We start from the raw sequence: 20,747 nt of genomic DNA on the forward strand, positions 1-20,747 counted from the left end.
TGGACTTGGAGGGCATTATGCTAAGTGAAATAAGTCAGACAGAAAAAGACAAATACTGCGTGATATCACTTATATGAGGAATGTAAAAAATACAGCAAACTAGAAAATATCACAAAAAAGGAGCAGACTCACAGATACAGAGAACAAACCAGCGTGTGTGGGGAGGGCCAATATAAGGGTTGGGCGGGGAGACATACAAGCTATTAGGTGTAAGGTAGGATGGATTGTACACCATGGGGAATATAGCCAATATTTGGAAATAACTGTAAATGAAAAGTAACCTTTAAAATTGTATAAGTTTTTCTAATTAAAAATTTTAAATTAAACAAATGAAAAATAAATCATTCTACTGCTCAAAAAAAGAAAGAAACCTATAGGCGTAGTGCGTGGTACACAGTAGGTGTTTGGTAAATGGCCGTCCTCTCCTCCCTTCCTGCTGCTTGGGTCCCTGATGCTATGAGCACACTTTTTTAAAAAAAATAATTGTATTTAGTTAGTTATTTTTGGCTGCGCTGGGTCTTCATTGTGGTGCACAGGCTTCTCATTGCGGTGACTTCTCTTGTTGTGGAGCATGGGCTCTAGAGCATGCGGGCATGAGTAGCTGTAGCACATGGGCTAAGTTTATGAGCACAGTTTTAGCATCTATTTAGTGCAGAAGGAATCCAGGCTTTATGCCACACACATCTAAGGTCAATGGCAATAGCTGGCCTCTGCTCATTCACTTCACTCTCAGAGCACATTTTCTGTGTACCCTGTCTGGCTCTTGGGTCAGTTCAGTGAGAGGACTTAGATGTTAAGGGGGCCCAGTCTGGCACTTGGAAGACACCCCACAAATCTGAGCTTCTTTCCTTATTATCTTTAGATGATGAAAGGGGCCAAGGCTGGCCCAGAAACAGTGTGCTGCGGTCCTGGAGGGCAGAGGCTCAGAATCTCCATCCCATTGCAGTTGCTCCTTATTTCCAGATAATAGGTGACCTGGGGGACGTTAGGTCACCCCTGGTGGGTGGTTCAGTGGTGAAGATTATGCCTGCCAATGCAGGAGATGCGGGTGCAATCCCTGGGTTGGGAAGATCCCCTGGAGAAGGAAACAGCAACCCACTCCAGTATTCCTGCCTGGGAAATCCCATGGACAGAGGAGCCTGGTGGGCTACAGTCCATGGGATCACAAAGAGTTGAACATGACTGAGCGACTAAACAACAATAGGTCACCCTAACTCACCCACCAAATGCAGCCCTCTTCCCTAATCCCCAGGACCAAGGCCTGTCTGTCCTCAAGAAGAAGCCCCACCAAGGAGCTCCGAGGACCCGGCCTGTCACTTGGAGAGATGATGGGAGGCAGATCAGTGTCAAAAAATAAGACAGAGAAGTGGGTTTCAACTTGACTTCTATTAAGAATGTCACTTTAGAGCACAAATGAGAGAAAAGAGAAATGCTCTTTTATGCGGGAGTTTATTTTTGTCACTTTGTCAGAGAGAAATCGCAGCCCCGAGGGCACTGGAGCTGCAGAGAATTACCCAAAACATTAACATGCAAATTGCCTTCTTTGGAGAAGGTAATTTTATTAGTGCACGAAAATATTTCTTTCACTGCACTTGAGCTCAGAACGGTGCCGTTTGGGGGCCAGTTGGGGCCACAGCAAGTGGAGAATTAGGGACAGCTGTGACCTTGGTTACGATTTTATTACTTCCTGGACCGGAGATCATGCCTAGGATAGGGTACCCGTTGCAGCTGGCTACTGTGGGTGTACCCAGAATGAAAGTGAAAGTGGAAGTGTCAGTCGCTCATTTGTGTCTCATGACCGCGTGGACTGTAGCCCACCAGGCTCCTCTGTCCATGGGATTCTCCAGGCAAGAACACTGGAGTGGGTAGACATTTCCTTCTTCAGGGGATCTTCCCAACCCAGGGATCGAACCTGGGTCTCTTGCATTGCAGGTGGATACTTTACTATCTGAGACACCAGGGAAACACAAAGTGTAGAGAACATATATGTTCAAGACCATACCGCATCCATGGCAGGAGAAGCAGCAGACCAGAAGTCAATGTGTCCTGTGTCTCAAGTAACCAAGGGAGCAACAGGGGATCATTAGGGAGCTCAGACGTGGCCACTCTGAGAACAGGAAGCAGAGACATTCCATTCAAGCACTTGTTCATTCATTCACTCCTTCAATAAGCTTTTGCTGTGCTAGGCCCTAGGCCCCCAGTATAAAGCACGTATGAAGCACGCATGAGCATCAGTATCCATGCAGGCAAATGCAGAGGGGACACAGACAGACACTAACACTTATGATCCAACAAAGGAAGACCTGCAGGGGGGTGGTGTGCCAAGAACCCACAACACAGAAGGCAGTGTGACTGGCAGGGCGGGGGACCTGGAAGCTTCACAAAGGAGGGTCATGCCCGGGGGCATTGCTCAGCCAGTCAAGTTAGGGAAGGTAGGCTGCAGGCAGGGAGGCAAGCAGGAGCAGAGCAGAGGTGCAGAAGGAAGCACTTTGGCCTGGCCCCTGAGAAGCACCATGTGTGGCAGAGAGGAGAGAGGGGCTGGGGCGCTGGGGTTGCAAAAGATGGACAGGAGGTTGGCCAGGCCCAGCCCAAAGGCTACAGAGCACAGATTTTACCCTGCAGGTGGCTAGCGTCCCTGCGGGCCTGTTCGGAAGAGAGCCACGTTCCCTTGAGACTTTAGGAGGGAGGGGTTCCCCAGGCCCTGGAGTGCCAAAATGACAGAAGGTTGCATGAGGCTGCGCTTATATAAGGCTTCCTCCTCCCTCCACAGCCGTGATCAGTGGGGAAGTGTGGGCAGAGACACCCACCTGCTACCAAGAAGAAAGCACCTCAGTCATGTAAGGTCTTGCAGAGCACTTTGGGAGCGCACCCTTCCTGGGAGGCTGCTAACCCTCGCCCTGAGTTGATTGGCAGCTACATCACGTGACCATGGTGGGGCCCCCGGGGAAGTGCTTCCACGCCCCAGGAGCTGTCTTTTAGGAAAGCTGAAGGGAAAATGTGGCCATTTCAAGCACACAAAGAGCTACTGTTGGAGATCCTGACTGAACACACTCCACCTCAGGGCTTCTTGACCTTGCCAGCTTTTTTTAGATTTGGGGCCAGAAAGTTCTTTGTTGGGGGAGGGGGAGTGTCCTATGCATCACAGTGTTTAGAGCATCCCTGGCCTCTACCCACTAGATGCCAATAGCACCTTCTCTCCTTCCTTCCCCAGTTGTGGCAAGCAAAGATGTCTCCAGACATGGCCACACGTCTCCAGGTGACAGGAAGTATCAGCTCCAATTGAGAACCACTGGTCTATCCAGACCTCAGAGAAGACTGATGGAGGTCAAGGAGGCCTGATGACTAGAAGTCTCCTAAGTCTTGCAGTGAGATGGAGGTCACCCCAAGGGCATGGTGTCTGCCTTCTCCCCTCTCCCATGGGGCAAAGGATGCAGCAGAACACAAGCTTTAGTACGTGACTATGCATTGACTATTTCAAAAAGAAGTGTGTCTAAATTATTCCTAGAAAGATCTAGGACAAACAGCAAGTTAAGGAGGGAGAAAGCCAATAGACAGCAGGGAGTTCAGAGTCTCAGCGTCCTTCACCTGTAAAACATGGGGGTTGAATAGTGGATCTCTAAGGCCTCTCTGGTTTTAAAGACTCTGATTCCACACCAGTAAGACAAGCACACATTAAACGATGCTACTGGTGAATACTGAAGTTGGCTCCATGCGAGAGATGATGAACTCTGGGCTGGATAAGCTTTTATCTTGGGTTAATTTTCTTGTCTAGAGGCGGAGAACTGACGAGATGACTCATGAAGTTCTTACTTCACTCTCAGGTTAAATGATTAAGCCCAGATTTCACCAGGAATTCCATGGAAAACTTCGAAACGGGTCTGTATGGTAAACACCTCTGGAATGCTTGGGATTGGTACAGTTTCTTAAAGACCATTGGAGTGGAAGAAAGAATTTTGGCTCTACCACCATCAGCTGGGTGACCCTGGGCACATTTCTTAACCTCTCTGAGCTTCATCTCTCTCTTCTTTGCAAAACAGGTTGGTGTGCAAAGTATAAAACGGTTAGAGAGGACTTCCAGATACAGCTCTGACACAAAAAGAGCTTGGAAATCATCACTCCCATCCTTACAGCAAGACAAAAGATGAGCAAACCAGAAATGGATGGCTTTTCTTACATCCGTCAGAGAAATGAGGTCACAGGGCAAACTGCCAACCTGAGAATTGGGCGGACAAGTGAACACGGATAATCACAGCTGAGATCAGCTTGCTGGGAGCAGGAGTTGCTAGAGCCAGTAACTGATAGGAACATGTAATTGGTAAGTGAAGAACTGCTGGGTGGACTAGACTGAGAGTTAGAAATTCTTGGGCGCTCAGTCTTAGGGTATCCCTGACATCCAGAACCTAACCAGGTTCTTAAGGTGACTATAAGAGAAAAATCTCTCATGCTTCAGGCAGGGGTGAGGAGAAAGCAATCATTTTGACATATGCCCAGAGTATTCTCCATAACAAAAGCCTGCCCTCAAGGGGCAGGCTTTACCTGAGGCTTACCTGACCTGAGGGAAGGGCAATTAGACAACTCCGGCCTCTCCAGCCTTCCTGTCTCACAAAAGGGGAAAAAAAAAAAAAAAGGCTTTTTTTTTTTAACATCACAGTTCAAGGACTCAAGCCTAGTAAGAAACTGAGATTTAAACAGGTTATCAAATGCTCTCTCTCCCCAACATCTTAAGGCAATGCCAAAGAATGCTCAAACTACTGCACAATTGCACTCATCTCACATGCTAGTAAAGTAATGCTTAAAATTCTCCAAGCCAGGCTTCAGCAATATGTGAACCGTGAACTTCCTGATGTTCAAGCTGGTTTTAGAAAAGGCAGAGGAACCAGAGATCAAATTGCCAACATCCGCTGGATCATGGAAAAAGCAAGAGAGTTCCAGAAAAACATCTATTTCTGCTTTATTGACTATGCCAAAGCCTTTGACTGTGTGGATCACAATAAACTGTGGAAAGTTCTGAAAGAGATGGGAATACCACATCAACAGGGCTCCAATATAACAACAATGGATACAACCAAGAGCTGCAAAACAATTTAAGAAGGAGTTTTTAGGGAAACCCAAAGACAATTGGAAGTAGAAAATAAAACCAAGGAAACTTAAGCCTCTGGCATCTACAGCTGCAGCAAACATGAATTACAGCCCAGCTCCCAGCCAAGTTAAAATAAAACCTCACACTTACAGCCTCACTGTCTCAGTTCTTAGTACCTGATACATCACATCCAGCTTTCAACCCTAAATTACAAGATCTGCTAAAAGATGAGAAAAAAAGTGGTCTGAAGAGACAAAGTAAGCATCAAAACCATATTCAGATATGACACAGAATTGGAATTATTCAATGGAGAATAGAAAATAATGATGATTAATATGTTAAGGGCTCTGATGGAAAAAGTACATTCCATAACAGATGGGTAAGGTAAGAAGAGAGATGAATACTTTAAGAAAGAATCAAAAGGAAATGCTAGAAATTAAAAATACCATAATAGAGATGAAGCCCTCAGTGGATTCAGAAATAGATTATCTAAGGAAAGATCAGTGAGCCTGAAGATATGTCAATAGAAATGTCACAAACTGAAATGCAAAGAACAGAAGAATGGGCAAAAAAAAAGCAGAATGTCCAGGAAAAATGTCTTTGGACAACCTAGAAGAAATGGATAAATTCACAAAAACAACCTAGCAATACTTAGTCAAGATGAGATCATCTGAACAGGCCAATTAAGTAAGAAAATTGAATCAATAAAAAACCTCCCAACAAACAAAAGCGCAGGACCGATGGCTTCACTGGTGAACTCTGCCAAACACTCAAAGAATTAATACCAGTCCTTCTCAAACCCTTTAAAAAAACAGAAGATGAGGGAATTCTTTCAACCTCATTTTATGAGGTCAGCATTACCTTGATACCAAAATCAGACAATGATGCCATAAGAAAAAAAGTATAGATCAGTATTCTTGATGAACATAGATGCAAAAATCCATAACAAATTATTATCAAACTAAATTCAACAATACATTAAAAGGATCATACACCATGATTAAATGGGATTTATTCTAGGTATACAAGGATGATTTATTCTAGGTACACAAGGATGGTTCATCAACTGCAAATCAGTCAATGTGATATACAGTAAGTCCCCTACATATGAACCTTCAAGTTGCAAGCTTTCAAAGATGTGAACTTGCATTCCACCATCATCTGACATGAGTGAAATTGTGGCTTGCCCTCCATCTCCTATTGCTGACGATCCTTCAGCTCTACCATCTCCCGACTCTTCTTCCTCCTCCAGTCCGTAACTCTTCTTGCCTGTTCACTTGATGCAACTCCTGTATACCAGCTATTGTACTGTACTACTATACTTTTTAAGGTACTGTACTGTAGGATTAAAAATGCTTTCTGTATTTTCTTGCATTTGTTTTGTATGTATTATCTGTGTGAAGAGTATTATAAACCTATTACAATACAGTACTATAGAGCTGCCTGGGTTAGTTGGGTACGTAGGCTAACTTTGTTGGACTTAAAAAAAAATTGAACTTATGAACACATTCTTGGAACAGAACTCATTCATATGTAGGAGCCTTACTGTACCACATTAATAACATGAAGGATTAAAAGCATATGATCATCTCAATAGATGCAGAAAAAGCATTTGACAAAGTTCAACATCCATTTTTGATAAAAATTCTCAGCAAATCAGGTATAGAGGGAAGGTATCCCAGCATAATAAAGGTCATATATGACAAACCCTCAGCTAATATCATGCTCAATGGTGAGAAGCTTAAAGTTCTTCCTCTAAGATCAGGAGCAAGACAAAGATGTCCACTCTTATCAATTTAATTTAATATAATAGGAACATAATAGGAATTGTCCTATCCAGAGAAATTAGGCAAGAAAAAGAAATAAAAGGAATCAAAATTGGAAAGGAAAAAGCAAAACTGTCACTATTTGCATATGACATGATATTATATTTAGAAAATCCCAATGAATCCATCAAAAAACTGTGAGAAAAAATAAATGAATTCAGTAAAGTTACAAGATATAAAATTAATACACAAAAATCTGTTGCTTTCTATATATTAATAACAAACTATCAGAAAGAGAAATTAAGAAAACAATCTCATTTACAATCTCATAAAAAAGAATAAAATATTCAGGATGAAATTTAACTAAGTATTTGAAAGACCCATATATTGAAAACTGTAAGATATCAACAAAAGAAATTAAAAATAAATGCAAAAATATTCTGTACTCGTGGATTGGAATAATTAATATTGTCAAAATGCTCATACTTCTGAAAACAGCATACAGATCCAATGCAACCCCTATCAAAATTCTAATGGCATTTTCCACAGAAATAGAACAAACAATCCTAAAATTTGTACAGAACCAAAAACGACTCCAAATAGCCAAAGCAACTTTGAGAAAGAAGGACAAAACTGAAGGCATCACATTTCCTGGTTTCAAACTATCTTACAAAGCTATAGTAGTGAAAACAGTGTGGTATTGGGATAAAAAAAAAGACTTCCCTGGTGGCACAGTGGTAAAGAATCTGCCTGCCAGGAGATGCGAGAGACATGGGTTTGATCCCTGGGTCAGGAATATCCCCAGGAGTAGGAAGTGGCAACCCACTCCAGCATTCTTGTCTGGAAATTCCATAGACAGAGAAGCCTTGTGGGTTACAGTCCATGGAATTGCAAAGAGTTGGATGCAATTGAACACATACTCATTGGGATAAAAACAGACACATTTATCAGTAGAACAGAGAGCCCAGAAATAAACCCATGCATATATGGTCAATTAATTTACAACAAAGAAGTCAAGGATATACAATAGGGAAAGGACAGTTTCTTCAATAAATGGTGTTGGAAAAGTTGCACAGCCACATGCAAAAGAATGAAACTGGGCCACCATCTAACACCATACATAAGAAATTAACTCAACATGAAAAAGACCTGAACCTAAGACCTGAAACCATTAAATGCCTAGGAAAAAACAGGCAGTAAGCTCCTTGACATAGGCCTTTGTAAGGATTCCTTTTTTTTTTTTTTAATCTCCACACCAAAAGCAAAAATGAACAAGTCAAACCACACCAAACTAAAACGTTTCTGCACAGCCAAGGAAACCACCAGCAAAATGAAAAGGCAACCTACTGAACGGGAAGAAATAATTGCAAATTATATACCTAGTAAGGAGTTAATATTAAAAATATATAAGAACTCATATGACTCAATAGTCAAAAAACCAATCAGATTTTAAACTGGGCAGAATATATGAATAGACATTTGTTCAAAGAAGACATACAGATGACCAACAGGTACCTGAAAAGATGCTCAACATTATTGATCATCAGGGAAATGAAAATCAAAACCACAATGAGTCATCACCTCATGTCTATTAGAATAGCTATTATCAAAAAGACAAGAAATGATGAATGTTGGTGAGAATGTGGAGAAGAGGGAATCCTTATGCTCTCTTGGAGGGAATGTGAAATGGTACAGCCATTGTGAAAAACAGTATGGAGGGTCCACAAAAAATTAAAAATAGAATTATAATGTAATCTGGCAGTTCCACTTTTGAAAGGAAAAAAGGGAGAAAGTCCTGAAACAGTGGAACAATACAAAAGGTTTGAAATACAATAAAAGTACCAGAAAGAGAAACAGGAAAGGAATAGAAGAAATATTTGAAGTTATAATGGCTGACAATTTTCCAAAATTAATGAGGCACCCAAACCACCGATCCAAGATGCTCAGAGGATGACACAGAGGAGAAATACCAAAGAAGTTTATACCTATACATATTGTATTCAGACTGTAGAAAACCAGAGACAAAGAGAAAACCTTGACAGAAGCCAGAGGGGGAAAGCATCTTACCTATAGAGGAATAAGAAAAAAAAAGTTACATTAGCCTCTCATCAGAAACCATTTAAGATGAAAATGGAGTGAAACATTTTAAATGTTGAAAGAAAAATCCCATAAACCTAGAATTCTGTATCCAGAGAAATTACCCTTCGAAGGTGAAGGAGAAATAAAGACTTTCTCAGATAAACAAAAACTGAAGGAATTTGTTGCCCATAGACTTGCTTTGCAAACAGTGTTAAAAGAAGCTGTTCAGAGAGAAAGAAAAGGATCTAGGTCAGAAACGCAGATCTCCATAAAGAAAAGAGCATCAGAAAAGGAATAAATGCGGGTAGAATAAATCCTTTTTACTTTTCCTATTCTTAACTGATCTAACAGAAAACTGTTCAAAGTAATAATAGCAACAATGTGTTGGTTGGTTACAGCTTAAGAAGAAAGCAAATGAGTAACAGCAATGTTATTAGGTAAGGGAGGGAGGAGTTGTGAATACTGTTTTACAAGGAACCTGCGCTTTCTGGGAAGTGGTATAGCACTGTTTGAAAATGGACTTATTGGATGAAAAAGTACACTGCAAATTCTAGAACAACCACTAAATTTTTTTAAAAAAAGAAGTATAATTGATATATTAAGAGAGAAAATAGAATCATATAAAATGCTCAGTTAAAACCGGTGAAAGTGAAAGTCACTCATTCGTGTCCGACTCTTTGCGATCCATGGGCTATACAGTCCATGGAATTCTCCAGGCCAGAATACTGGAGTGAGTAGCCTTTCCCTTCTCCAGGGGATCTTCCCAAGCCAGCAATCAAACCCAGGTCTCCCACATTGTGGGTGGATTCTTTACCAGCTGAGTCACAAGGGAAGCCCAAGAATACTGGAATGGGTAGCCAATCCCTTCTTTAGCAGATCTTCCCAACCCAGGAATCGAACCAGGGTCTCCTGCAGTGCAGGCAGATTCTTTACCAACTGAGCTATCAGGGAAGCCCAGAAAAGGCAGAAGAAGAGGGAAAGACAACAAAGAACAAGGGAAATAAACAGAAATGGTTACAAACATGGTATATAGTTACCAGGTCACCTGACCTGCCTCTTGAGAAACCTGTATGAAGGTCAGGAAGCAACAGTTAGAACTGGACATGGAACAACAGACTGGTTCCAAATAGGAAAAGGAGTACATCAAGGCTGTATATTGTCACCCTGCTTATTTAACTTATATGAAAAGTACATCGTGAGAAATGCTGGGTTGGAGGAAGCACAAGCTGGAATCAAGATTTCCAGGAGAAATATCAATAACCTCAGACATGCAGATGACACCACCCTTATGGCAGAAAGTGAAGAAGAACTAACGAGCCTCTTGATGAAAGTGAAAGAGGTGAATGAAATAGTTGGCTTAAAGCTCAACATTCAGAAAACTAAGACCATGGCATCCGGTCCCATCACTTCATGGGAAATAGATGGGGAAACAGTGGCTGACTTTATTTTTCTGGGCTCCAAAATCACTGCAGATGGTGATTGCAGCCATGAAATTAAAAGATGCTTACTCCTTGGAAGGCAAGTTATAACCAACCTAGATAGCATATTAAAAAGCAGACACATTACTTTGTCAACAAAGGTCCGTCTAGTCAAGGCTATGGTTTTTCCAGTAGTCATGTATGGATGTGAGAGTTGGACTATAAAGAAAGCTGAGCACTGAAGAATTGATGTTTTTGAACTGTGGTGTTGTAGAAGACTCTTGAGAGTCCCTTGGACTGCAAGGAGAGCCAACCAGTCCATCCTAAAGGAAATCAGTCCTGGGTGTTCATTGGAAGGACTGATGTTGAAGTTCAAACTCCAATACTTTGGCTACCTGATGTGAAGAGCTGACTCATTTGAAAAGACCCTGATGCTGGGAATGATTGAGGGCAGGAGGAGAAGGGGATGACAGAGGATGAGATGGTTGGATGGGATAACCAACTCAATGGACATGAGTTTGGGTAAACTGTGGGAGTTGGTGATGGACAGGGAGGCCTGGCGTGCTGCGGTTCATGGGGTCGCAAAGAGTTGGACACGACTGAGTGACTGAATTGAATTGATGGTATATAGTAATCTAACTGTAGCAATAATCACCTTAAATGTGAATGGCTTAAATATATTAATTAAAAGACATAGATTGTTAAGAGTGGATAAGAAAAGCAAAATCCAACTATATGTTGTTTAGAAGAAACCCTCTTTAAACATAAAGACATAGATTAAAAACTAAGGAGATGGAGAAAGATATATCGTGCTAGCACTAACTCAAAGAAAGTTGGAGTAACTATATTAATTTCAGACATTGAAGACCGTAGAACAGAGAAAATTATCAGGGATTAAGGTGGGCATTATTAATGAGAAAGGGGTCAGTTCTCCAAAAAGACATAATCCTTAACATGTATGTATGTAGCTAAAAACAGAGTGTCAAAATATGTGAGGTAAAACAGATAGAACTGCAAGGGAAAATAGACAAATCCACTATTATAGTTAGAGATTTCAACACCCCTTTATCAGTAATTGACAGATCCAGCAGGCAGAAAATTGGTAAGGATATAGTTGAACTCAACAGCACCATCAATCAACTGGATCTAACTGACATGTATAAAATACTTGACTCAACAACAGCAGAATACACACTCTTCTCAGTTCGCACAGAACATTAACCAAGATAGACTACATTCCCAGCCATAAAACACACCTTAGCAAATCTAAAAGAAAAGAAATCATACAAAGCACTTTCTCACACCACAGTGAAATTAAACTAAAGATCAGTAACATAAAGATAGCTGAAAAGTCCCCAGATATTCGGAGATTAAATAGCACATGTCTAAACAATATATATAACAAAATATATATATATATTTTATATATGTGTGTATATATATGTGTGTGTGTATATATATATATACATATATATAACAAAATAATAAAGAGTCAGACACGACTGAGCAACTGAACTGAACTGAACTGAAACAATATATGGGTCAAAAAAATAAGTCTCAAGACAAAAAACATTTTTAACTAAGTGAAAATGAAAATAGAACTTATTGATTTTGAGGTAAGCAGTGAAGGTAGTGCATAGAGGGATATTTAGAGCATCTAATGCATATGTTAGACAAAATGAAAGATCTTAAATCAATTATCTAAGCTCCCATCTTAGGAAATTAGAAAAAGAAGAGTAAATTAAATCCAAAGTAAGCAGAAGAAAATAAGTAATAAAAATTAGAGCAGAAGTCAATGAAATTAAAAATAAGAAATCAATAAAAATCAATTAAGCCAAAGCTGTTGCTATGAAAAGATCAATGAAACTGATAAACCTCTAGCCCAGCTAAGCAAGAAAAAAAGATTACTAAACTACTAGTTAGTAATTTAAAATTAGCACTACTGATCCCATAGTCATTAAAAAGAAAATTAAGAAATATTATGAATAACTTTGTGCCCACAAATTTGATAACTTAGATGAAATGGACCAATTTCTTGAAAGACGCAATTCACCAAAACTCACACAAAGAGAACCAGATAAACTGAATAGGCTTATATTTATTAAAGACATTAAATCAATAATTAATAACTTTCTAAAAAAAGAAAGAACTAGGCCCTGATGGTTCCATTGATAAATTCTACCAAACATTTAAGAAAGGAATGATACCACTTCTCTACTATCTCTTACTGAATATAGAAGCAGAGGGAATATGTCCTAACATATTTTATGAGATCAACATTACCCCAATACTAGATAATGGCATTACTAGAAACAAAAACTATGAACTAATAACTCTCATAAACATAGATGCAAAAATCCTCAATATGACAAACAATGAGATTTATTCCAGGTATGCAAGGCTGCTTCAACATTCAAAAATCAAGTGATGCAATCTATCACATCAATAGGCTAAAGAAGAAAAATCATATGATTCTATCAATAGATGCAGGAAAAGCACTTGACAAAACACAACATTTATTCGTGACAAAAAATAAACAAACAACAAACCTAAACATCTATGCAAACTAGGAACAAAGGGGAATCACATTCATTTGGTGAAAAAAAAGCTACCAAATACAGCTACCAAATTCATGATGCTGAGAAACTACACACTTTCTCCCTAAGACTGGAAACATGACACAGGTGTCCCCTCTCACCATTCCATTCAACACTGTACTGGGAGACTTAGTTCATACCATAAGACAAGACAAAACAAGACAAGAGTGGAAAAGAAAAGGTCGACCGATGGGAAAGGCAGAAGTAAAAGTGCCTTTACTCCCAAATGACACGACTGCCAATGCATTAATAGAAAATCCCAGTGAACTGACCAAACTTCTGGAACTAAGTGCTTATAGTGAGGTTGTAGGGTACAAAGTAATTACATAATAGTCAACTGCTTTCCTATATTCCCTGAGCTTCCCTTGTGGCTCAGCTGGTAAAGAATCCGCCTGCAATGCAGGAGACCTGGGTTCAGTCCCTGGGTTGGGAAGATCCCCTGGAGAGGGGAAAGGCTACCCAATCCCACATTCTGGCCTGTATACAGCCCATGTGGTCACAAAGAGTTGGACACGACTGAGTGGCTTCTCACTTTCACTTCCTATATTCCAACAATGAACACTTGGAATTTGAAATGAAAAACAATGTCAAGGACTTCCCTGTTGTTCAGGGCTTAAAACTCCCCGCTTCCACTGTAGGGGTGTGTGAGTTCACTCTCTGGTCGAGGAACTAGGGTCCCGCATGCTGCGCAGCATGACAAAAAATTTTAAAAAACAAAACAAAATTCTCATATCATCATTTACATTAACACCCAAATAAAATAGGTATAAATCTAACAGAACATATGAAAAGTGAAAATGAAAGTTGCTCAGTCATGTCTGACTCTGCAACCTCATGGGTATAGTTCATGGAATTCTCCAGGCCAGAATACTGGAATGGATAGCCTTTCCCTTCTCCAGGGGATCTTTCCAATCCAGGGATCGAACCCAGGTCTCCCAAATTGCAGGCGGATTCTTTACTAGCTGAGCCACCAAGGAAGCCCAAGAATACTGGAGTTTGGGTAGCCTTTCCCTTCTCCAGGAGATCTTCCTGACCCAGGAATCAATCTGGGGTCTGCTGCATTGCAGGCGGATTCTTTACCAGCTGAGCTACCAGGGAAGCCCTTAACAGAACATATGGAAGATACATATGAAGAAAACTAAGGCTGGTTCAACATTCAAAAATCAAGTAATGTCATCTATCACATCAGTGAAGAACTGATGCTTTCGAGTTGTGGTGCTGGAGAAGACGGACTGCAAGGAGATCGAACCGGTCAATCCTAAAGCAAATCAACCCTGAATATTCACGGCAAGGACTGATGCTGAAACTCCAATACTTCGGCCACCTGATGCAAAAAGCCAACTCATTAGAAAAGACCCTGATGCTGGGAAAGATTGAAGGTAGGAGGAGAAGGGAGTGACAGAGGATGAGATGGTTAGAGAGAATCACCAACTCAATGGACATGAACTTGAGCAAACTCTGGGAGATGGTGAAGGACAGGGAAGCCTGATATGCTACAGTCTATAGGGTTGGAAAGAGTCAGACATGACTTAGTGACTGAACAACAACAAATCACATCAACTAAAGGTTAAAGAATAAAAATCAGATGATCCTATGCATAGATGCAAGAAAAGCACTTGACAAAAATCCAACACTCATTCGTCATAAAAACTGAGTAAAGTAGGAACAGAGAGGACACCTTCAACTTGATAAAGAACATGTGCAAAAAACCTATACGGAACGTAATACTTAATGGTGAGACACTAGAAAGTTTCCCACTAAGATCTTGAACAAGGCAACTCCTTTTCAGCATCTTACTGGTTCCTGCTCTTACTGGTTCCTTTACCTGACCCTTCTTTACCACTCTGAGCCAGTTTCCCCCTCTGTGAGTGGGGTCTTGGGAACAAGACCACGCTCAGGGGGAGTGTGAGCTTTCAGTGCAGAAGCAGATTGGAAAACTGTTTTGAAATGTGGAAAGCATGCATACACATCAAGAATGGCAACAGTAAGAGCCTTCTTAGCGCAGTAGGCAGCGCGTCAGTCTCATAATATGAAGAATGGCAACAGTGGTTAAAATAAAGTAAAAAAGAAAAAAAGAGCCAGCCAGGCAAACACTTCCTAACTCAGTCCTTACAACAAACCAAGGTGGATGTCATTGACCTGTTTAAAGGAAACTGTGGTTCCTGCAGCTGAAGTGCCAGCACCCCCGTCCCCGCCAACCCAGGGCTCCTAGATGGGAGGTGGAGGAAACCAAACTCAGCCTGGGTGACTCCTTGGCTCCTGCTTTTCCCACAGCCTCCATCCTGCTGCTGCTGTTTCTGCAGGATCTGGGATGGTGAGCAACAAGTACAAGAAAAGGAGATGGCTGCATTAAAAAATCATCATCCCGCTTTTACCCTTTTGTCTCTTTTTGGAGGGTGGGGGTAGAACCAGACAACGGCAGAAATCCCCAGGCCCTGGAGGTGAAGGAGAGGATGAGGAAGATCAGGTGCTGGGAGGCAGGGGCTGTGGGGGTGATGGCAGTCTCCAGGCGACACGCGCCGAGGGGAAAGTCATTACAGAAGGTGCAGCGTGCGCGGCAGCAGCCCCAGATAAGCGTCTGCGTGGGGAGGGCTCGCTGGCATTTCTGTTGGCTTGCCTGCTTTTATTAAAAATAATTCTGACGCCGACTATTTTGTAAGCGTGGAGGGCACACATCCAGGGAGGCCCATCTGACTCTGAGATAATTTCAAGGCTGAAGAACGTCGCCCGTGCCAGACACAGCACCGCGTGAAACCTGCCTCCCGTCCCGTGGAGGAAGGGGGCCGTCCATGTATATGTATAAGTCAGGCTTCGCTAAACCCTCCAAGTAAAAATACTTTTAAATATTTCAGTACGTCGTTAACCACATACATCTCAGTTGGGGCTCATTCCAGCTGGGGGAAAGTAAAGGAGGCAGATGATTTGCATAAGTCGACTGAGGAAATCTGGTGAGAGACTGAACGAGACTCAGACACCCACAGATGTCAGCTGATCGTCAGGGCCCCGCCCCCCGGCCGTCCCCCACGTGTGCTGAGCACCTACTATGTGCCAGGCACAGCGCTAGGCTTCCTCAAGGCAGGAACAACTTGACATCACGGCAATGAGTCTAGCTCAAGGGCCAGAGGCCACACACTCATTCCACAGTGTGTAATTCGAGCTGTGATCAGCATTGTGCATCTGATGGAACCGGATGGGAGGCTATTGGAGCTGATGGAAAGGGGGGATTGGTCCAGCCTGAGGGCGGCTCCTGGAGAGGAAGGCTGGGCAGTGGGGTGTGACGGGAGGGGGCCTCGGGCAGAGGCAAGTGCCCCGATGGAGGGACACCAAACTGGCCGGCCACCTTGGCTGGAGCAAGTGCCTGTCAGGCTAGTAATGAGAAGGGTGGCTGCACATGTGGAAGGGAGTTGACTACAGGCAGTTGATGGTGGGCTCTTGGTTGAGGGGTGATGCAGGAAGCGGGCTGGAGGCCGCCGCAGCCAGTGGATGGCAGGAGCGCCTAGGAGAGTGAGAGCAGATGGGCGGAGGAGCAGGGAAAGCTGGTCTTCGGGGACCAAGACAAAGTGGTCTTGGGCACCAGGCCCGGGGGCCCTGATGTGGCAGTCCTGCATTTTCTGCTCAGGGTCCCCAGCTTCACAGTATCTACTCTGCCCTGCCCCCACTTGCCTTGGACGCAGGGGTTCCTCTTTCTAGCCACCCCCTGCATCAGTGCCATGCAAGAGGAAGGGGCAGGGAGGGTGAGGAGGGAGCAGCCAGGCTCCAGGCTGTCACAGCAGTAGCCCAGGCCAAGGGCGGCTGAGGGCCCGCTTGGAGGGAAAGAAAGGGAGGGCTGGCACTCCGTCAGCTCCGAGGGAAAGTCTGTTGCCACCATGTCCCATCCCTCTCGAGCTTGCGAGCGTCTCCAGGCGGGCATTTCTTCCTGTCTGTTCCCAGCACCTGCAGAGCGCCTGGCACAAGACGTTGCCCAGGAAGCATGTCCCGGGAGACGGGTGCAGTCAGAGCCAGGTGGTCGCAAGGGAAGCAGCCCCTGCTTAGTGAGCGTTTCCAACTGAGCACCTGCTCTGAGCACTTTTCTGCTTTGTCCCATTTCATCCACATCCTTGTCTTTGTGAGGTGGGCACCTTTATTATCTCCACTTTTCAGGAGATGACTGGGAGGCTCAGAGGACGTTACGTAACCTGTGGACATCGCCTAGTATGCAGCTTATCAGGCTCAGACTTGAAGCCAGGTATGTCTGATCCCAGAGCCCTTGGCTCTGGTTATGCGCACGTGCGTGCTCAGTCACTTCAGTCGTGTTCGACTTTTTGCGACCCCACGGACTGCAGCCGGCCAGGCTCTTCTGTCCATGGGATTCTTCAGTCAAGAATCCTGGAGTGGGTTGCCATGCCCTCCTCCAGGGGATCTTCCCAACCCAGGGGTCAAACCTGCATCTCTAGCATCTCCTGCGTTGGCAGGCAGGTTCTTTACCACTGGCGCCACCTTGGGTTAGCCCGGCTTTGGCTACACCACCAATCAAACCCAGGCAGCCCCGCAAAGGCCCGCACAGAGTTTAGGAGTTCTCCAAACAGTGGAAGAAATGTTTCCTATCTTGGCCCAAGATTCCACAGCACGTAAGAGACATTAGCTATGCCACACTTTGATTTCCCGCCACAGGCCAGGTGTGCACTGTGCACGCATGTGTCACGCATGTGCTCACATGGGTGAGGAAAGACTCCAATCCATTCTTCTTGCTTTGCCATCATGTTTTCATTGCTTACTGGGAGGGACTTCTAGCTTGTATTTTTTTTTTAATTTGTGACTTCTCCCATATAATTTTTTAAGTTGATATATTGTATTTTCACTTTTATTCAGTTTAATTTTCTTTCTTTCTTCCTTCCTTCTTTTTTTTTTTTCTCGCCTTGCAGCATGTGGGATCTTAGTTCCCTGACTCAGGATCAAATCTGAGGCCCCTGCCATGGAAGTGCAGAGTTTTAGGCACTGGACCACAGGGAAGTCCCCTAGCTCATATCTTAAAATAGCCAAACATCTGGCTGCTAAGTGAACAGAGCTGTTCTGAAACCCCTAGTTGTGGGTTAGATGAACCAGATACCCAGATGCTGAGCTCAAACGTTCGCTTTGCAAGTGAAATGTTTGTCTCACGTCGATGCTGCCAGTGATACTGCCTTTTATTGCCCAGTCTTGATGCTGTCCTTGTCTCTCGCCACAGAGGAGTGACTTCCACTCTGGGAAGAGGGAAGAGCAAAGCCTCAGTGATAAGGAGGCATTCGTGAGTGCAATTTCCGTAACAGAACAGAACTGCATCTTCACTGACAAACGTGTTTCTTCATTCGATTCTGGGCAATGGGAGGGCTGCCACACCCCATTTTTGCCGATAACATCCTTATTTAGATTTCTGTGTGCTGTTAGAGGTTCTAGAATTGGAAACTGAAAAAAATTTTTTTTCTTAATTGACAATTACACTGGCCTGCTGGAGAGTGGGAGACTGCCTCTTATGAAATTCCACTGAGCTCCTAAACACTCATTGGCATTCTAACAGAGAGGAAGACAGTCTATTTAGGGAGCCATGGGCATGGGATCCAGATGAGGACTCCTCAGGTAGAGAGAGGCAGGAAATGAGCTGGTTTGGCTGGGGGTGCGGAGGGGAGATGAGAGGGAAGAACCACGCGTGAGATGCATGTTATCATCAAGTCCTAGCTTTTGCTTTGGGTCATGAGAGTGTGTGGATGCTTATGTCATTCTTAAAAAGAACTAATTCAAGAAGCTAACTAAATACAGCAGGCTATGTGCATGGTTCTCCATGGAAGTGTCTTATGAACCAAGGATTATCATTAACCCAATTCTGTGCACCTGGGGTCCAATTAAAAAGCAATCAATAACAAGCCTATTTAAAAGGATGTCTGAGATTTAGATTGCACAACAGGCATGCTTTTTCTTACTAATTGTTGTTTTACTTTTTTTTCCCCCTCTCTAATCTTTTCAAACACCATTTTTCTTCTCCATTTCAATAGCAGTTTCTCCTCATGCAGGTCAAAGGTCTATAAAGGCCTCAAGCATCAGGAATCTGTTTAAGCCCCTTCGTGGGTACCAGAGTCCCATCAGGGCAGGAGGAGGGTCTCAGCTGGCTTCCAGAAAGGGATGGTGCATTAGCACCTGGACACACTGGGGTCTGGGTGTGGGGTGATGGTCTTATTCCAACAGGGCTGGCATTTTTATGCCAGACAATAGGATAGCAGAGGGAGACCCCTATAGACCACTGCTAGTATAAGCCATGCTTCTCATCCTTGGAACACCCTGCTTTGGGGACGGGGATATTTTTTATCTTGGCACTTGTCTGCTCACGGAGCATTCACCGGGCACCAAGTGAGATGCATTTGCATGCTCTGGGCGATGTGCCAGGCCCTCGGGGATACAGAACGAGTAGTGAGCGCCTTTTCTGGGCTGCTAAGTGCTCTGCTTGTGTTCTCTGTTCACCCTCACGGCCTCCTCCATTGTGGCTTCCCCCATGGGAGCTCTGGCCCCACCCTGTTACAGCTGCACCCTTTGCATCTGTGTGGCTGGAGACGCAGGGTATCACAGAAGGGCTGTGGCTGAGCTCCGAAGGCTGACTGCTCTTGGTTCGGATCCCAGGTTCCCCACTGTAAGACTTGACATGCTGGCTTAAATTCACACCTCTGAGCCTCAGATTTCTCATCCATCAAATGGGAATAACCACCCTTATCTCACAGGGCTGTGTGAAAATTAAATGAAACGATTCACAACAGGCACTTTTGGTTCCTATCACATAGTAAATGTTCATTCAGTACACAATCTCTATTGGGTTTTTTTTCCCCTTGAGAATAGTGTCCATAAAATAATCTCTTTCTATTCCCGTAGGGCGTGATATGTGGTAACATGTTCATTGCCTGCTTGTTGAATGAATGAATAAGTGCAGCCCTTTGGGACTGAGATCTCATGTTCTATCTGTCTTCTGACTTCTTTCTTGCCAGCCCCACAGAAGCAGCTCTGGGGCAGGTAAAGCTGCCCCTTTCTCACACAGCACTCACACCTCTGGCCAGGCCTGTTCTAGAACCCAGGGCCTGAGAATCCCTCGGCCCTGCATGATGGAGGGAAGGAAGGAAGGAGGCCTCCCTGGTGTCTCTGCTGACCTTTGCCAAGAGAAAAAAGCACCACTCAAACACAAAGTCTTCTTTGGACATCCAGTAGCTTCCTGCATGGTCCTGAGAACGTGGCTGACTTCCAAAGCCCCTTCTCCTTGAGAAAAGGAGATGCTAGAGTGACCTTCTTAGGGGGCACCTGGGCCCCAGCCTGCACCAGCTGAAACGGCAGTGGCCCCTGAGTCCATGGGCACAGACCAGCTTCTCATCTCTGGCTTTACCGTCTAGCCCACTGCCTATATGCTCCCCTACACCTTGCCCCCAGACCCTGTTATTTCCTTTCAGGAGTGATGGAAACAGGAGTATAAGCTCTGAGGGTGAAGGAAGGGGAGACAAATGCACGGACCTAGTACCACCTCCCACTCCAGTTCTGTCTTCCATGGGCTCCGTGAGTTGACCTTTCACTTACTCCTCACAGGCTCCACCTTCTCCCCTGTCACTGCATCGAACAAGCACCGTTCTGAGGGGCCCAAGGCTGGGGATCAGGAGGCAGAAGGCTTGAGTTCCAATCTGGCTTCTGTGACTCACTGTCTATGGCATTTCAGACAAGTCACCTTTGTTCTTGGAACCTCAGGACCCTCCTCTGTAAACTGAAAGTGAAGTTGCTCAGTCACGTCCGACTCTTTGTGACCCCAGGGACTGTGGCCTACCAGGTT

The 20,747-nt window shown here is 43.8% G+C and overlaps 1 protein-coding gene and 1 long non-coding RNA gene across 3 annotated transcripts in view; one reads left to right on the plus strand and one right to left on the minus strand.

Annotated features, from left to right (window-relative positions):
- The window catches only part of TTLL11 (tubulin tyrosine ligase like 11), a 262,192-nt gene that overhangs the window by 11,942 nt on the left and 229,503 nt on the right, over positions 1-20,747 (minus strand). The window lies entirely within an intron of this gene.
- On the plus strand, positions 4,288-20,559 carry LOC129623506 (uncharacterized). Its single transcript, XR_008700576.1, has 3 exons — positions 4,288-4,315; positions 17,081-17,165; positions 20,510-20,559. It is a non-coding gene; the product is annotated as an uncharacterized LOC129623506 (long non-coding RNA).

This window comes from Bubalus kerabau, chromosome 11 (assembly GCF_029407905.1).
Source record: "Bubalus kerabau isolate K-KA32 ecotype Philippines breed swamp buffalo chromosome 11, PCC_UOA_SB_1v2, whole genome shotgun sequence".
Lineage (NCBI taxonomy): Eukaryota > Metazoa > Chordata > Mammalia > Artiodactyla > Bovidae > Bubalus > Bubalus kerabau.